The sequence below is a fragment of the Coffea arabica genome, chromosome 2e, assembly GCF_036785885.1.
Source record: "Coffea arabica cultivar ET-39 chromosome 2e, Coffea Arabica ET-39 HiFi, whole genome shotgun sequence".
In the NCBI taxonomy this organism is placed as follows: domain Eukaryota; kingdom Viridiplantae; phylum Streptophyta; class Magnoliopsida; order Gentianales; family Rubiaceae; genus Coffea; species Coffea arabica.
The window spans coordinates 61,381,794-61,397,386 of NC_092313.1; the positions used below are offsets into that span (position 1 = coordinate 61,381,794).

General features: G+C 31.5%; 1 long non-coding RNA gene across 1 annotated transcript; it reads left to right on the forward strand.

Annotated features, from left to right (window-relative positions):
• The first annotated feature begins 3,046 nt into the window (after positions 1–3,046).
• On the forward strand, positions 3,047–6,033 carry LOC140037323 (uncharacterized). Its single transcript, XR_011841246.1, has 2 exons — positions 3,047–3,244; positions 5,832–6,033. It is a non-coding gene; the product is annotated as an uncharacterized lncRNA (long non-coding RNA).
• The last annotated feature ends 9,560 nt before the right edge of the window (positions 6,034–15,593 follow it).

Consider the following 15,593-nt stretch of genomic DNA (forward strand, 5'->3'; position numbering starts at 1 on the left):
ATTTGCAAGTTATTCATCAAAGGACAGTGTAGTCATTTGGGCATAAAGAGATAATCACCTTATTTTGAATGGAGATTTCTATATGTTTCTTATGAAGTATATTTATTTTTCTAGTGGTCTTGGTTCTTTATTTCTCTTGGAATGATCCATTCTAATGTTTACTTAAGTATAATATAAATCTCCCTCTACCTTTATGCTTCTGCTTTGTAAACAACATTTGCTTGGCAAGAAAATAATGTCGTTTGTCTTAATTCTAATTATTATTAATTTAGAGAAATAATAAAGTTAGAATGAGAAATCAATTGACTTTTACTATTCTACTACTCTTACAAATGAAAATTAAATTTGAAATATTTTTTATATTTGACTTTTTTCTTAACTCTATAAAAACACTATGCTTCACCATCTTAATATACTCATTCCTAATTTTATTGCTAAAAAATCATTACAGTATTTCAATTATCAATATCAGAATTTGGATAATATGCTATTGAGCTAAGAATCCATAACTCCATTACTTAACCTCAAAGCTTCAATATTCCTAATTGAAGAGGTATCAAATAATAGTTAAGAACAAATTGTAACTCTACCAGCAAGTCAAAAAAAGATGAAGAAATAATAAATAATTTATGTTACTACTCTTTTCAGTATGTTAATTAATTTAAATTAAAAAAGAACTCATATTTATAATCAATTTAAAGAAAACATATCTTTATTAGCAATTGACCACATAACTAAGAGTAACATTTCAAAAACAAATGAGTGTTAAGAGGCATTTTATTAATAGTATACAAGTCCAAAATGACTATTATTAATCAATAGTCTCATTTATATCGAATAGTTTGCCATGGCGGGCATAGAGAAAAGTGACATAAAAATCCAATAGTTGGAAAGATCAAACTTAAGTAATTTGATAAAAGAAAAATGATTCTACTTTTCACTCAAGAGCAAAAGTTAACTCGTTGGACTATTTTTTCCTGTCCCTTTGACTTTAGTATATATTCGAGACAAAATTTCTCTCATTCCCTTCCATATCACTTATTACCATTGTTTTAAAAATCAATGCATTATTCATCCAACCATATTTATGTTATTGAAGAAAAAATCCTAAAACCCCTAATAGCTATTCTTTCACAAGATAAGCAGTATTCTTCCACCAAATTCATGATTTAAAAAAAATCAACCTAATCAAAAGTTGAAGTACTTATAATTAACCAAGCCTATCCACCAAAATCAACTAGTGTGACATAAAATCAAACAAGAAATCAAGAAATAAACACTAGTCAAATTTATCCCACACTTAATCATTGCTAAGCAATCAAACTCAAACAAAAATATAAATAAAACTATTAAATTCAAACAAATAGCTACTCAACAACTCATATTTCACCAAAACAGACCACAAAAATCTACAAAACAAATTCATAACCATCCTAATTAGAAAAAGTTTTAGATGGGTTTGGGTTTTACATTTGAACATATATAATCAAATTTCTAGAATCGGAGGCAAGTAGAGTGATTAGTTATCTTGAATAGAAGGGTTGCAATTCTTTCCCTTCTATCATCATTTTATAATCAAGAATTTAGACAACAAAATGCCTTCATTATATACTATTGTATACTTTATTTTTCCAGTTGGCTTTTCTTTTTTCCTTTCCCATCCTTTTTCTTCTCTTTCTTTGTTGCATTAGAAAAAAGCCCAATTTCAATAGTGAGAGTAGGCTATTTTGTATTTATATTGATTGATCTTAGAGTGACTATTTTTTGCTCATAAGTTACAAAAATTCTTTAGCCAAAACATTATAAAAATGAAGAAAGAAAATCAAAAGTTACTCTGGATCATAGGAGTTGAGTTGACTTCAACTATAGTTGTATTGTATTTCTTATTTTGACTTTACCTTTAATGAAAAAAGAAAATACTGAAAAAGGCTAGTTTTTGTTCAAACCGAAAAGGACTAGCTTCAATGGCAAAAATATAATAACTTTGTATGGATATAGTTATTCTAGTGAATAATTATTCTTTTTAGTCAAAATTTTTGTGAATACTTTGACTATAGTAGAATAACAAAAAATTGTTTGGATAGTGAATTTGGGAAGAATAGCAATTTGGAATCACGTTTGGATTATTAGCTCTTTATTCACTATCATTATTTTATTTTTTGAGTCCATTGACTACTTATATGACCCTTTACAAAATTTTTTGTAATAAAAAATATAATAGTACCCTAGTTTGAATAATTTCTCATGTCTTGAATGAAATCAATTTCAATACAATTTATTCTATTATGAAAGGAAGATAGACAATTCACACAAGTTAATAAAAGTAAACACCCCAAAATTTAATAAAAGTAAGTATACAAAATATACAAATTGAAATAAAATGTACTGACTAAATTCAGTATAGTTGTGAGAACTCACAAAAATTTAATATTTTAAATTCTATTTTGAGCATTATTTAAATATTTAATTGCCCATTTATTCCGAATATTATTTTCTAACCTCATTAGACCTAAATACATGGAATTATATTTTCGTTATATTTTTAAAGTGACTTGTTTCAAAAATTAATTTCTGGAAGCTCGTTAAGTGAAAATAGCGAATACGCGATTGGAATCAATAATCGATTCGAGAATACAATAAGCTTGGAAAAATTAGAGACTTATGCAGTGGTCCTACAATAGGTAATTTTAGGTTTAAGTACTCAAGTGATAGTTATTAGTACTATCGTTATGAGAATTTCTTGGAAGTTTCACTCTATCGCGCTTAAATTGGAAATACGCGTTTTCACACGCGCGATTTAATTGAGGGACTTTAGACCCTTATTTTGGGACAATTAAGAGTGAATAACATTTATATGAATATAAGTGTATTGGAGGTTTAGTGTACTAGTGAAACAAACTCGAGAGAAAATCGAGTACAAAACACGCGCGTATACGCGCGAAGAAGAGTTGACTTTTGGACAATTGTGGACCACACATTAAAGCTTCTCTTGGAAGCTACTTTTGATCAAACCACTCTCTCTCCTCACTCCAAGAACAGCCGGCCAAGGGAAGCAAAGAAACAACTCAAAGTTTTCCATTTTTCCATCTTCATTTCTTCAACAAAACATCACCAAATCCTACCAAAATTTGACCACACATACCTCAACACTTGGAGATTACATCTAGCTAAGAAAAGGAGCTACAATCCGCGGGTTTTCTTGAGCTAAGGAGAGCCGAAATTTCTGTCTTGAACATCAAAGCGAGTAAGTAACGATCAACTCTTAAATTCTTGTATTATGAGAGTAGTAATGCACATTTAAGAGCATGCATGCATATGGGTAGCTTGGATATGTTGAAAAATGGTTGTGTGGGCTCTATGAACTCCCACCTTGGATATATGGACGAATTTGATGATTGATGATGAAAATTAATGGTGGTTTAGTACTTAAATTAGTGGATTAATGTTGTATGGTTGGTAGAAAATCAAAAGAGGTGCTTGGAGCAAAAGTGACCGTTTTACCCCTGCCTTGTCCGACAACTTTTGTGCAAAATTTTGAGGTTCTAATGGCTTGTTTATGTTTTTTACATGTTATATTGGTTGTGTAAAAAGTTTCATTGAAAAATAACTTGATTTGGTCACTCAAATGTTGAAATTTCTAAAGGTTAGAAAACTGGAATTTTGTTCACGGATTGCCCAGGCAGTCTTCTTGTTTCGGCCATAACTTGTTGCTCCGATGTCAAAATCGAGTGCCGTTTGCGGCATTGGAAACTAGACATTTCAAGATTTCCGTTGGTATAAAATACATGTCCTGGTTCCACTTGAGAAAGCCAAACCATTCGTTTGAAATCCACTGTCCTGTTTCGTTGCTTCCTGGAAGGCAGCACTTGAGCTGCAATTTGATGCTCACGAATGAGCTGGTTATGGACAGATTTTGAAAATAGTTTCTTCTCAGAAAATATACCCTTATGAGTCTATTTTCTAACTCCACAAACCACACTCAATTATGAGTTGAATTGAGTGATTTATGATCGAAATTCAAAACTGACTTTGTGAACGAAAACAGTGTTTTGGACAGATTTGAAACTAACAATGACTTGGGACTTGTTATCCGGAATTTTGGTGATTAATTACCTACAAAATGTGTATTGGATACCTCTTAGACATTGTCTATGCACATGGACCGTGCTTGAGGTACTTTGTTGGCCAAACGTTTTGAAAACGGAAAACGGAACATACAAGGCAGATTTGCCTTGAAGTTCTTGGAGTTTTTGTGATTTCGTTAACCAACTTCCCGAATGAATTTTCCTGTGAATTTTGGTAGAGGAATAGCCCTTATATGGTAGGATAAACCTGCCAAATTTGGTGCCATTTCAAGTTCGTTTCGATGTTCAACCGATGTCCCAAAAACAGTGATTTAAATCTGGAAAATGGTAAACAGGTTCCAAATTTCAGCAACTTTGAGCTACCGTATCTCGGTGCTCAAAACTCCGATTCTCGTTCCACTTACCTTGTTTTAAACCTTGTTCATAACTCTAATTGAGTTCTAAATTTCAAAGGCTGGTTCACAATGGGTGAATTTTTCTGAATTTCCAAAGTTGGCCAAAAACCAACCTCGAAAGCTGTCTTCATGTTCAAAACAGCAATTTTGAGCAAATTTTTGAATACTTTCCGTCTGGAATCATGGAAAAGTGTATTCTATGAACTTTTAGTACTTTGGAAGAGGTTTCCAACGGTACCAAGTTTTCCAATTTTTGACTTGTAAAGCGTGAGATACGATTTTTCTAATGTATCATATCAAAACTGAAATTTTCCGAATTCCAAGGAAATGGAGTTTTTCAAGTACTCCTTATTCCTTCGATATTACTTGAACGTTTTATACTTGATTTCCAAGATGAAAACTCAATTTCTTCTGTACTTTGAAACCCCACTTGAGAGCCTCGATTTAGGATAATTAAGGCTCGTTTCACGAGACTTTCTAAGATTGTATTATGGTACGATCTTCTTTAATAGTAGGGGTTTGTGAATGATAGTCTATTATTATTTGCTCAGGCGCACACGAGGACCTTCAAGAGGATCCCACGGTGGGCGCTTGAACTTCAATTGAATCTACTTGCTCTTGTTACTTGGTGAGTGTCAAGTGTGTGTTACTTGAACTCCTGTGAATTCGATACATGTTTACTTGTATTGATACTTGAGATTTTGAAATTTGAGACGAGCGTGTACTTTATCACACTCGATCTCACTTGAAACAAATAACTTGCTTGACAAGAAATGAATGACCTGCTAGACATGACATGAATGCTTGAATGTATCAAATGCTTGAATGACTTGATATAGTATGCTATGGCTGCATACGTCGTGGGAGTGAATCTCCTCGACACTCAAAAATACATGGGGACGCCCAAATCTCATCGGCCGACCTTGGACTCGAGCCGGCATGGGCTTGATCGGGAATCTTGGCGAACCATGAGAATCACATGATAAGCTTGATCTAGTAAGAGATCTCGCTTGGCATACTCGAGTAGTATCGCCTTAAATAAACGACAGGCTGGCCCGATACAGAGGTATGTAAGGTGAAAGGGGACAGGTTAAGTGGAGTTCTACAGACTAAACCTACCCGATTGACGGAGTGTCAATTCGTGGAGGTTATTGCTCGTGCAAGTGGAATATAGCTCCTGAGAGCTCCAGTATCCTTGAATTGTTTCTGTTTACTTTTCCAGTGAATTATTAATTATTGAAATATTATTGCTCGACTTGTAATTGGTTTGTTACTTGAATAATGTGCTTGCATGTGTGTTCTTGGCCTCACGAGCGTTTTGCTCACCCTATAGATTTGTTTTCCTTAACAGGATTGGGCTTGGAATGAGACTCGGAGGAAATTCCCTTTTGTACTTTTGTAATAGGGTTCCAATAATATTGACTAGATTTGTGGCTATGGTATATTTTGGGCTGTATTATGGAAACCTGAAGTAAGGATTGGGTAATTGTTAAATATTGTAAGCTTGAACGCTTCCGGACAAATCGTATTTATATTATCTAGTTGTTGACGTCTAGTACTGCTATAAGCTTGAACCGAAATTGCTTGAGTCCTGGCGAGAGTTGGGCAGGCGCCCCGCGGATACCCTTTGGCTCGCCTTAGGGAGAAGTGGGGGCGTCACAATAGTACTTATTTAGTACACACTAGATTAAAAACATGCAGATTCAAATTCATCCTATTTTCTTCACATTCCATCTTGATATACATTTCACATTTCATTTGTCATTTCATCCCTTAGTGCATACCATTCATTCATGGCTTTCATCAAGACATTCAGGAATTGAAATTTTGGGATTGCGGGTGCCCTATCTTTTCTCTCAACATCCACCTCTTGATCATATTTCTGGAAGATGTCATCCTTAAGCAATTCATCCTGTATAAAATTATGAAGTGTACAACAGACCATGACCATATTAATTTGTATAGTCATGTAAAAACTTGGCACTGGACCTTGCAACATACTGAATCTCCTTTTTAACACTCCAAAATATGTCTCAATGATATTATGTAGAAATGAACGTCAGTCATTGAAAAGCTATTATGATAAGGGTTATTATCACTTTACCCCCTTAAACTATATCACTACTATTAATTTATCCCCTAATGTTATCTTTTAGTCACTTCACCCCATAGGTAATTCAACTCAGCATGTTAATAGATTTTTGACAAAAATACCCTTTTATTTTATAGCATTACTACATTGCTATTATCACTTTATCCTTTTAAATTATAGTGATATAATCGCTTTACTCTCTTCTAGATATTTTATGCTATCGTTAGTCTAAAAAGTGTGTTAAAAATGTTTAAATGTTTTTACCTTTTTTTTTATATATAATTAAAAATAACAAAGTTGGAATAATTATTCTTCCTTTTTTTCACTCAAAGATTCCAAAAACATAACGATAAAAGGGTTTTCTCAAATTTCTTTTTTCATACTTATTAATACTTGGAAAAGAAAAGGAGATAGGACAAAAGAAGAAGGAAAATTAGATTTTGCAAAGAAAGAAAATGAGAAAGAATTTAATATTATCGTATTACTTTAATGTTCTCGAGATTAGGATTGGAATTGGGTAATAAACAGAAAAGTAAAGTAATTTTAAAATAATAAAAATATTGAATTCTTTTTTGTTTGTATTTAAAAAGAGAATTGAGCTTTCTCTCTCCATCCCCTATTTTTCTATTTTTTTCAAGATTAATAAGATTGCCAAGAAGAAAGAAATTAATGTTTTGACTTTTTTTTCTCCATACTAAAAAGAAGAAGAGTCACTCTAAATTTTTATTATACAAAAAAGAGTGTACTATCTTCTAAAGTTTCTTAACTTGTTAAGTTAGTTTAATAGTGGGATAAATTGCCTAAAAATAACTCTAGTGGGTAAATTGATAATAAAGTTGTAGTTTATGAGGGTAAAATGATAATAATTTTAAAGGTTAAACATGTCTTATCATTTGAATTAATAAATTCCGTTAAGTTTGACCGTTAGTTTTGGGGGTAAAATGACTAGAAAATAACGTTAAGGGAAAAATTGATAGTAACGCCAAACATTAAGGGGGTAAAGTGATAATAACCCTTATGATAATGAAAAACTTCTTTGGCCCTAACCGCATCTCTTCCTATAAGTGTGGCAATACCTAGAAATGGCGTAAGAAATCTACGAATGATTCATGTATTGGAAGCTGTTATGCTTCCAAGGTCTAAAGAACCTATAATGTTTTCTATTTTAGACAACAACTTGAAAATCGATACACAATTTATGATTACAAACTGATACATCAGTCCATAATTTTAATTTGTACATTGGACTATAAAATGAAGTTGATATGAGCTCTATCTTTTTTTTTTTCTCAATACTCATTTGCATTGATTACTAACAATAGACAAAGGGAAAATAACACTCCATCTCACTAGTGCAATCAATCTTTATAAAGGATCCCAATTAAAATATAACCCCTAATTTCATGCTCAATGTTTAACACCCCTTACTCTTATCAACTCTTCTCCATTTCATAGCAACATACTTGACATCAATAACGATTCCTTGCATCAACATACTTGACATCAATAATGATCTAGTGTAGTACCACACTTAATGCATAGCCACTTACAATTTTGAAATATAGATTTATTCCTATCACTCCATATATATTATGTAGTAATAGGCAAAGCAAGGCTAACAATTTATCAATAAAAGAATTAAATTGACATTATGAGCTCCATCATGTTAACTCCTTACTCTAAGAAAGTGAACCCCATACACAAGATTCATTGCTTGAATATGTTTCCAAATTTTACAAGACAATTGGCATTAGAAAAAAATGTAACTTAAGAAAATGAATTTACCTGTAGCAGTCAAGAAATTCGTGTGACAAAAAATGTTTTCAATACCAACCTTGATTTCTTTTGTTAGATGTCTTACTCCCTCAAATGGTAACAAGGGTCAGAATATATAAACAATTCAAAGAAATTACCAATTCTAAAGGTAACAACACAAAATGAAACTAGTTTATCTTTTAGTTGGCCTACAATGTGATTCATTTGTTTGTTGTCTATAAGTGGGCATAATAAACAAAAGGCATAGTACAAAATTTTGTACAAACCATAGTTATACATGACTAGGAAAGTAATTGGGACAACTACGTATTTTGGATATTATCAAAATTTCACCATTTGCGCTCATCTCAAAACTATATGGGAAATACATTATTTCAACTAAATCTATCCTAAATATGTATCCTATTGTTAAAAGGTAAAATTAGAATAAATAAATATCTTTTAATTATGTATTTTATAAGTTAATTAGTAGAAAAAATTTAATGAAATTGTTCAGCTCAAATAAAATTTTCACGAGAAATGGCAAAAATCGAAAACTAGGGTGATATACAAGAGAGACTTTTAACTTTCTAATTTTTAATGTATTATTTTATAATATTTGAATCCAATCACATATATTAAAAGTATTATAAATTTCACTATTCATTAAATTTCAATCACTTCTTTTAAGCTATTTAAGTAACTTGAGACAATGCTATGAAACTTTTATTTGGATAATATATAGCATTTGTATGAAATTAATTTATTGTCTTTTTGGTATGCAGCCAGTTTTGTGAAATCAGTTTGTTATCCTTTTGGTGTTAAAGATGACGGCTTAATGGTTGAAAATTTTTCCTGTGCACTTATTAGTTGCATTTTGGTACTTATTTGTCATAATGTGCATCTTCCTCTTAAAGTTAGATATTAAGTTTAATATTTGTTATAAAAAGGTAGTTTATTTATCAATAATATTTTTAAAAGTTCTTTTAACTCTTGTAACATGTAAGCATATTCAACATAAATTAACTAATTAATTAATTTAATAGTTATTGCAATGGCAAGAAGCATTTGTATAAAAGCATTGGTCTTCTTAAAATAAAATAGAATGAACTTCAATGATTTTATGGATTAATTCATTATATGTATGTTGTCTTTCTTTTTGTCTCGTATTTTAATATTGGCTTTCTTTTGACTCTATTTCTTGTCGCTTTCGGCATTTGCTATGTTTCTTGTTCTTTATTTATCATCTTTTTATTTTATTTAAGAGATTTTTTTTTACAGATTTTAGAGTGTGTTTATATAGTAATTAAGACAACAAGTTGTGTTAATTTGTAAATTAATTCCATCAATAACTAAATCTATTAATTTCTATTTTCCCTATTATTGAAAATAATTTTTCTAAATTTTGTCTTTTTCACAGATAGGTTGAAATTTTCTTCATGAATTCCTAAATTTAGAATCATCTCTTTAAGGTATGTACTTGTAACTAGGCCTAGGTTACATAAACTTTTATAATTTTGTTGCTAATTAATTCATGTACCTATCATAATGGTGCTTCACATGATTGGTTTATATTAATCAAATATACCTTATCTTAGTCTATAGTGTTCCTAACTTAAAAAAACAAAGTGTCAGTATGTATGTAATATTAATTTAAATGCATTTTATGATAGTTATGTTTACATATACATTTTTAATTAAACAATGATGCCTTGTAGTGTGGCACTATATTACTTTTTATACCTACCTTATTCATCATCTATTAGCCAACTTTGTCGTCAAGTAATATTTATTTATCTATTGTTGCTACTTATTTATCTGCCTTGCCAAATTACCATTATTCTTTTATTAGCTCATGATTCAGACTATTGTAGTTTATTTGCATACTTTTAGTCATATTATTGATTATAGAAGTTTAGCTAGATTTGATTCAATTACTTTAACTAATTATTATGGTATATATAGGATATATAATTGCTTGTCCTTATTTAAGTTAGATTAACTTTTGAAATCTACATACTTATTAATTTGTTTTACTCTAATTGGTTTAAGGATTTATACCAACTCTTCTTTATCTTTTCACATACTAATTTTTAACCCTCTCTTGTGTGCTGACTATTTAACTTTTTTGGTATTTTCATAGTTGGAAAAAGAATTATTCACAAATAATTAATCTCACGCCTTATAACAGTTTAATTTTCCTAGTTTTACAATACGTAATACTACTATTATATATACATGCATGATTTTAAAAGGCGTTTTCAAGGCATACCCTAGTGTAAGACACATATGAAAAGCCCTTGGGTGGCAAGGAAGGTACAAGTCCTATGGGGTGCACATCTCATGTGACGATCCCACTTCCCCCTAGAGCGTACCCCAAGGTTTAGCGGACCGTCTGTCCAACTCTCACCAGGACTCGCTTACTCACTTCAATAAAACGGGTTTCAACTTCAAAAGTAAATGAAACAGCAGTTCCCAAGCTTAGAAAGTACATTTACATTCATTGCTATCTCAACCATTCATACATACCCGAATATAACAAGAGATTCAAGTTCTAGTTGTACTTCTGACCCTAATCGAGCACTAGCGCTAGTAGAATTAAAAAAGTTAAAAGTCTAGACAAAATAGCCTTTCCAACTTCACGCCTATGTTCGTACCCCCTGTAAGGAAAACAAAAGCTAATAGAGTAAGCCAAAACTCAGTGAGATTCCAAAACTTCATACAGACCCAAGTAGCAAGTTGGCCATATGTAAAACTTGAAATCTCAAAATGAGCAAGTGTAAAGTTCATAAAAAGAAACAATAACACTACAAGTAACAATCATTTCAAAGTATAAGGATACAGATGGCTCTCAAGAGCCAAATTTCATTTGCATTACTTGATCTGAACTCGTTGACACTCTGTCAACGTTTAAAGAAGCAAAACCATGATCGTAGATCTCCACTTTAAACCAATTTCCATCCACCAATCAACCCCCTTACCGGATCTGAACTCCAAAGTAAGAGTGATGGTAATACTTGGGTATACCGAATCCAGTGGACCATATCCAAAGGATTATACAATAAACAGTACATACGGTTCGCCAGTTTCCTCGACCAAGCCCTTACTGGCTCGATTCGACTGACGAACCAATAGGGTGAGGATAAAAGTAGTGAGACGGGATGAGAGGCACCTCCCACTCGGATTGAGTGTGGTACATGCTACCGCTCAGCACTTACAAGTCAAGTATAAGCACCAATACAAGTGCAAGTCAATCAAGCTCAAGCAAGTAAGTATGAGATCATTCAAGAAGGGGAAGACGAGTGCGATAAAGTACACTCTCGTCTCATCCAAACAAGTCAAATATTATTCAATTAGCAAATCATTTCATTCAAGAATCAAGTTCAATCATGCATTGGAAAACACTCACCAATGAGTTATTGCTTTTCAAAACCATGCTCAAGTTCAACTCCCTGACTGGAGTCCAAATCTGCGATAAAATACCGTTTAACAGTTTGCAATCAATTAGGCTTCAAAATATAGGAGTTTCGCTTAAAGAAAATCAAATAAATGAAACTCGTTGAAGTGGTATTCATTTCACTTATCAAACTCTAGAAAATTCATGCTCGCTCTTTTGGTTTCGATAAAGAAGCGTTTAACATTTATAAGTTCGCAACTTGGTGTTAAAAAAAAACTAGGAAATTGTATTTAAAGTGGTCGCTACTTTCACCTTTAAAAGTATATGAGTTTTGGCAAAAATTCAGCGTATATACCTCTACTAAAGGAAACTTGAATACTCTAGACAACCGAAGTCCAATTCATCTCCGAATCACCGCTCAAGTTCCAAGTTCACTTACTTATCCCTCGAATGAAAATTTGGGCAGCATACCCTTTGTATTTGTCCAATTTTCCAGCCATTTAAGGCTTTATGTTTTTCCTCAAATCAACCCAATTCAAACACCACTAATAAACATATCAAGATAGCTCTTTATCTAGGCTAAAAACATCCAAATATAACTCATTTCTAGCAAATATTCAACCACTACCAAACTGAAATTTTCTCACCAAAGCTGGAAATTCATCTTTTAATGCTAAAAAGTCACAATCATGCCATTAATCACCTCACAAATTCCATATCCAAGTTCAATACCAACATTTGATAGTTAAACAACATAAATCAAGGCTAAAATGGCAAAATCCTAGCTGAAAATCCACTAACTACACCAAAACTAGAAGATCATCCATAATATTCCAAAATTCAAGCCATCTAGACTATATATAGCAAGAATAAGAAAAAAAAAAGAAGTTTTACACTTATACCTTCCAAAACACTTGAAGAAAGTGGAGAACCAAGCTATTTCCTCCAAGAAATTCACCACTCCAAGCTTCTTAACACCCTTGATGCAAGTTTAATCGGTTTAGTTTTTGTGATTCAACTCAAACAAGGCAAATCAAGGTTGTAGTTGGAGGTTCTCCTCTCTTGTTTTTCTCTCCAAGCTCTCAGCCAACACAAGAAAAAATGAAAGAAAACTTGGCCAAAAGGAAAGATAAGAAGAAAGGAAATGTCTTGATCAAACATCTCTTTGTTTACCAACACTTGGCAATCAAGTTTCTTTTCTTTTTTTTTCTTTTCTCTCTCCAAACTCATGGCCAAGATGAAGAAAAAAGTGCAGGAATTTTGGTCCAAAACAAAGTTAAGAATATAGGAAAGTTTGTTGGTCAACCTTGGTTGCCCAACACTTGTCAAGCCACAATTTTTCCTCTTGTTTTTTTTTTTTGTTTCTTTCCTCTTGTTTTTGGGTCAACAATTTTGGCTAGTCTTAGGGTCAAATTAAGGAGAATTAAATGAAATAAAATCAAGGAGATTAAGGTAAGAAAATATTGGTCAAGTGGTGTACTCAACCGGTAATAAACGGCACACGTCGGTTCAAACCTATTTTCCTTAACTCTCTTGTACTTGGGTTTTAACTTCTGATTCACTAACTTATTCTTAGCACTTCTAATCACACCCTTCCTCTTACTTAATACTCTCTCTTATTCATCAAATTTAATACACACGCCTCACCAAGTGATCACACTACGAAAATGCACCAAAAACCCTAGTATGCACCATTCCTTTAGAAAACTCATAACTTGAGTTATAAATATAAAAAATTCATACAACTTGGCCTGTTAAAAACTAGACTTCAAATAGTAATAATCTTTAGAAGACACCTCAAAGAAATTCAGTTCATAAGTTGGTCCAAATTGAGTCATAAGAATTTTTCCTTGTGCAGGACAGAATTTTCAGTCAACTTTGCCAATTTTCTGGAATTTATAGAGATTGAATCAAACTTTGAATTTTATACCGTAGGAAGCCCTATGAGTCTAGTTTCAAATGGAACTCAATTCCGACTTTCCTATATGAAGTTATAGCCAATTTCCCAAAACTGCGCAGAGCCTCCTGCGAAAATTCCAGATTTTCTAACAATTTGAGATTATGATACTTTTCTTAACAAAATTCACTCCCTTGGGTCAAATTCAACCATTAAAACAACAAAAAATCTAAGGCAAGTAAGTTCAAATAAGAGCTATAAAGACAAGTAAAATTTTGGGGTCTCATATCTCAACTGTTGGTATGTTTGCCTCAGGTGTTTGAGGCACAGTTTTTATGCCTTTATTTGCCGTTGAAACTCTATTTTATTTTTACTATGTTTTTAGTTTCTAAACCCTTAATTCATTCAAATACCTCATACCTTGTCTACTAAAAATTAAGGTAACATATAATGGTCTTTTTCTTCTTCTAATCCCTTGTTCCTACTTCTTATTCCTCTCCAATCCTTCTCCTAGTCATCGTTCTCCAATCAATTCATAAATTTAACTAAATCTTTCTTCAAATTCTAATTCAACAGTCCAATCCTTTATCACCAATTCACCTTCACCACTTTTGAAAAAATTTAGCTCCAACCACTATTCATGGAAGTCCTCTTCACACCAGAAGAGCTCTTGAGATATGATTTTGGTTTGAATATAGTGAGTCCTTGGATAGAACAAGTCCCCTTCATTTTTTTGTGTTTTATTTTTCAGCTAAGGTACAAGACATCATTCTTAGTGATTTGTATTTTTATAGATACGATATTTTAAAATACTATCTTTTCTATGGAATATATGGGAACAAGAATCAAAATTTATATTAGGCATACAGTTGTTAGTGTTTGTTCTTCAGCATGGAATTAAATAATTATGCTTACCAGACTATAGTTTCTTTAATTTGCTTAATTTTATTGTATTTATTTGTATTTTATATAATATTTTTACTATTTTTTGTATTTATAAATATTACAAAATTATAATTTTTGAAGCTTATGCCCTATGCCTTGGGATTTACACCCCTTCTCAGTGGAGACAAAATATCTCGATTATATTCTCAACTTTTAAGACACTGTATGCATTTCTTTGTATTACATTCAACAATATATTGTATTGTATTTGGATTTTGGGTATTTTGGTGTAATCACAAATTTCAATAAATAACCTATTAGATATTAGTTTTTTATCTTAAAATTATTTAAAATCCTAATAAAATTAAGTTACTACCAAATATCATTATTAGTTATATCCTAAATATAAAATAAGAATATGCCCCTAGTGACAAATAAGAAAAACTTATGCCCTCTGTGAATTTTATGATTTGACATTTTTTAATCAATTTATTATTAGTTGTTGCAACTCTATTTTGTGCTAAAATTGATGAAAACTTTTTATAATTAGATTTTAAAATGTTTTCAATAGTTGTCTTGAAAAATTTGTATTCATTTGAAATTAAAGGTTTTACCTTTGGAAATCTATTTTGAAGTCAAAAAATATTGACAAAATTACTCAAAGAGTGAAACCAAATCTCAATATTATCATATAAGAAAACTTGTTGCAAAACCACTATAAATTGAGAGTTTGCACTTATTTTTTTCATTCTCTTTTACTTTGTTGTTGTTACTGATTATTTAGTTGCTCATTCATGATATATTTAATTGTTAAATACATAAAAGAATTAATCCTCAACTGCAGCTATTCATGAAGCACGTTCACATTCAACAACATGTATCAACTTTATTTGAGAAGGACTAAACCTTTTATCAACTAATAAAGATGTACATCTATCCTTACCAAGTATGACCAAAAATACAAAACTTAAAATAATAGAACTACCTAGTTAATCTTCTTTATAATAGTAGTCTCTCTCTCCTTGGTTGTGTTCTTGATTTCTTTGATCAAATCTGTCTCTGGTTTCTCAATCTTTTCCAATATAAC